This window comes from Triticum aestivum, unplaced genomic scaffold (genome assembly GCF_018294505.1).
Source record: "Triticum aestivum cultivar Chinese Spring unplaced genomic scaffold, IWGSC CS RefSeq v2.1 scaffold41801, whole genome shotgun sequence".
NCBI lineage: Eukaryota > Viridiplantae > Streptophyta > Magnoliopsida > Poales > Poaceae > Triticum > Triticum aestivum.
The window spans coordinates 8,133-12,695 of NW_025227293.1; the positions used below are offsets into that span (position 1 = coordinate 8,133).

Consider the following 4,563-nt stretch of genomic DNA (forward strand, 5'->3'; position numbering starts at 1 on the left):
ATATTTACTACTTATCTAGTCATTTTCATTTGTCTTGCCATTGTTCGCTTCATTATTTTTTCTTGCAGTTAACTAAGTCTTGTACTTGTACTGGGTAGGTTTTGCCGTGAAAGTTAATTTTTTAGTAACCATGTGCTACAAATTTATGCAACAATGTGAATATCGAATGGTTATCTGTTGTGTTTAGGGGGTATTTATTGATTGGTAACAACTTTTCGACAAATATTACATGGACCAAGAAGTGAGAACCACAATGTTATTTTTGTTAGAGACGGTTGTATTGTTGTAGGGACTCATATTGGCCTTGAGCCCATGGAATGAGGGAATGAATCAAGTTACTATATTTAACAATTTCTACTTTGAAATAATGCGCCGGGTGTAATGCTTAAACCTTTTAAGTAATGAAATCGCCCTTTATCGGAAAAGAAATTCTACTTTGATATTCTGTTTGATTGAAGTCAAGAAAAGTGTCCAAGTAAAAGTTAATCGCGTACAGAACATGTTGGACAGCAGCTCATCAAGCAATGTTGTTGTTAATGGAAGAGCAGCACCTTCCAGTTTCTTAACTTAAAGTTCCTTGCCTGCCGATACTGTAATGCTGATCTGAGTCTAGCTTACACCGAGGCGGTCTGCCTTGTTGAGGCTGGAAATGACTCAAGAACCAGCATTTTAAGGAAACACAACAGATAAATCTTGTGTGAAATAATATTAGACCCATGTCGGCATTTTTGATTGGTTTTGTGAGTGTGATATTTTTGCAAACATGAAGAAGCTCACACATTTATAGCATCCTGCTTCTTAGTAACGCTGAAGGGTTCGAAGGAACTGGGATTGGGTTGCTGCCTTCCACTGTCCTGTTTTCTCACAGAAGATCTGTGTCATGTTAGGGCAACTCTAACCGATCCCCAATAACCAGTTAGAGGAGTAAAAACCCGGTTTTACTCCTGTAACCGGTACCTAACCGATCCCCTATACCCCATAGTGGAGGAATAATTATCATCAGCCGCCTCCGCCGACCCTATGTTTACTCCGCCGCTCGGCGGCCGAGTAAAATTATGCCACATCTTCTCGTCTTCCTCTCCGCCTCCTTTGCCTCTTCTCCTCCCCCATCCCCGCTGCCGGTGACTCCCCCCGCCGTTCCTCGATGCCCCCTCCTCCCAATGGCTGGATCCTATCGCCGATGCTCCCCGTTGTCACGCCCGTGGTTCGTCTTTAAGCGGCACGTCCTTAAGCCGCCGCCCCGCCGGCGCGTCCTTAAGTTTAAATTTCGGTTGTCAAGACAATGTCTTTGGCTAGGTTGAGCTTATGCAGATTTTGGTTGAAACTAGGTTGAACTTTGCAAATTTGGTTTTTACTCCCTTAAATTTAGGAGTTTGGCTAGGTCCGACCAAAACTTAGTGGAGTAAAAATACTCCACTAAGCTTGGCTCGGCCGGATCCTCCTCTATTTTTTAGGGGATCGGTTAGAGTTGCCCTTACAATGGAAGAGTTACACTTAGCATTTAAAATACCAAGTTGGACTTGTGTTGACTACTGAATTGGCTGCCTAACAACAAATTATTATTCCGAAATAAACATATTCATGATTACAATAGCAAATACTTAAAATGAAAAACAACAAGTTTTGTTTATCAAAAACGATAATCAGTAAGAAATGTCTGCTATTTTAGTCACAAAAATTTCAGATACAAACAATTGAGATTTACATTTTCATAAAATACACTCATGGTGCTTGGGTGTGGCAGATGTCGTCGCCCTATTAACAACCTCTACTGCTAAACTTGTTTCCAAAGAGCAAAGGTGCATGTAGCAATTGATTTAGGTACTTCATTTAATCATAGGAAGACCTGTTAGAGCAAACGTTTGATATTTGGTATCAACTGTCCTGGTACGCATGACCTTTGCTAAAATGATAAGCATGACAGACCTGACCCTTGACAGTAGCTAGCAACTGCTCTTTCATAGCCCTATCTTCAGGTGATAGGTGGGCTTAATGTTTATTTGACTTAAATGTGTGGCTAGATAGCTGAACACAATAGCAGGGAGGGGAAAATAGATGTACAAATCAAATGATAGAAAAAGGGAAGAGTGATGCGACAATTAGAAGTTTACAACTACTCGAGAAAATTAGAAGTACTCCAGAGGTGGTAAAGAATACATTAAAATAGTACTCCTTCCGTCCCATAATGTAAGACGTTTTTGCAAGCTAGGTTAGCTTTCAAAACAGTCTTACATTATGGGACGGAGTAGTAGTACACAAGTGCACACCTTCCAGAGTATGCATACTAAGTTTTAGTTCAAAAGAGCCCTATTTCAAGATTTGTGTTACGCAGATTATGTTACTCACGAGTTACAGACATAACAAGATGCTAACCATGCTGTGAGCAGCAGAACCACCATACTGGATGGTTAATGTATCACCCATCCTTTCATAGAAATCCATCAGATCATCGGCCAAAGGAGGACGCTGTTCAATTTTAGGTTCTTCAATGACCTTCAACACTTGAAGTTGACGCCCTAAAGCAGCTAATCCATATGCAAACTGCGCAACATTTGTGTGGTCTAAGCAGTTTATGCAGTTTGTCCTGAGGACACCCTTCTATAGTAAAAGAGGTACCATTGTAGCTGGGCAGAAATCATCATTGCTTTTGATGTTACTCCCTCCGTCCGAAAATACATACATCTCCTTTTATCCATTTTGATGACAAGTATTTTCGGACGGAGGGAGTACATGAGTTGGTAACACCCCCTTGTCCACTGTGAAACATGTTAAATATTACCATAGTACTGCCAGCAGCAAGCCAGCAGGATGTCCATTATCTGCACATTAGGTTATTTGTTTCCTTTGGGTTAGTAGTTTCCATTTATCTGCACTAGAGTACATACTAGTTTTAGATATATGCATTTCAAAATCAGTTCCTATAGAGTACATAACGTTAAAGCTATCTTTCAGTTTAAGCAATGGAATATCAATATCTTCTAGTAGGCAAGTCCCTGCAATCATCTATTATCTGGCCAGCTGCAATACATCTGTTCCTCTCCAAATCAGTGCTCTCCTTTCACATGGCCATGTTCTCCTCTCATACGAATGTTTACCCCACTAACACTGACCACATATATTATGAAAGACTATTTTAATGCAAATAACATTGGGTAGTTTTTTCTGTGTCCAATCTATACAGCAATGTAGATATATGGCCAAACATTAAGAAAATATTGTATTTTATTTGCTGGAGGGGCTCATTTCATGGATTTGCTAAGTCGAACTTATCGATTCTTAAGCAATTGCCTCTTCCTAAGTAGGTATACAAATTACTTTGAAGCATCCAATGGTTTTGATGATGTAGTTACCTCACAATGGATGTGGTCGTTAGTTCCATCCAACACATCTGATGCTACAATGTTTAACAGTCCAAGCACATTGGTGCCTTCCCTACAGATGTCATGTAGATTAATATATCATTAGTATGTACTTTGCGCATAATCAATAGGTTCTTATAGGGGCGAGCTCAGATAGAATATGAATATCCTCTGGGAATACAATAGATTACCTTCGGGAAAGCTTACTCAGATCCATGTGTAAAAACTTAAGACGTTTGTCATCTGGTAATTAACCCCTTACTTATGTAATGGATAGCCTTTGCATATTCTGCACGGATCTCAAAGATTCACGAGGCTTCTTCTCACGAGTCTGAGAGATATACACGCAATTCAAAAGAGAGTAATCAGAAAGGATACCAAAAGGTTATCAAGCTGACCAATCAATAGATGTAAATTACGTTGAACAATTACACTCACCTTGATTAGGTTTAAGATGACTAGGGTTCCCGTATCTAAGAACAAGGTTTTCAAAATAAAGGCAGGTGGGTTTGTATTCCACAACTGATTTTACTGTAGATAGCAAGGATTATCAGAGAAGTCTTCAGCTATGCAAATACATAACAAACAAACGGTATAGAACTTACATGTGATTCTGGCCTAATATAAGTCTTAAGTTTCCTGAATCAGACAAGAGCTATTAATCCTCTAAATTCTTCTTCTAATTCTTGCTTGCTGTATTCCTCACGGGGGTTCCTCTTTATATAGCAGACCTAACAATCCGATCTGAGTAGCAAATTGCGTATCTTATCCGTATAAGGCCCAAGCTAAGAGATATATTCGTAGTTTGAATGATAAACCTCCTAACTGAGAGATCAAGGGGATCCTCTCCTAACTTGTTGCTCAGCGGGTCATGTAGTAGACATACATAACATTATCGGTGTTACGAAGGCAACTTGATTGTGTATTATATTCCATGTACATACATAGCTATGATAATTGTTGCTCATAGCCAATCTTTGTTACTGCTATGCATGTGTATCATATGTGGTGATACTTCCTTTGATTATGTTCTCACATATACCTAGCAAACGTTAAGGAGTAGTATATCTCAAATGCTCACCGAAGACTGAACTGTATCAGATTGCTGTCCGCAAGTTAACATTACCTCCTTTGCTTGTTCTTCAGATTTGAAAGAGGGAATTTTGAAACAAAAGCAAGAGGAGAAGAGGAAGGGTGAACACAA

The 4,563-nt window shown here is 39.5% G+C and overlaps 1 pseudogene; it reads right to left on the minus strand.

Moving 5' to 3' along the window:
* Nucleotides 1-562: 562 nt before the first annotated feature.
* Nucleotides 563-3,890, minus strand: LOC123172678 (phosphoinositide phosphatase SAC2-like; annotated as a pseudogene).
* Nucleotides 3,891-4,563: the final 673 nt, after the last annotated feature.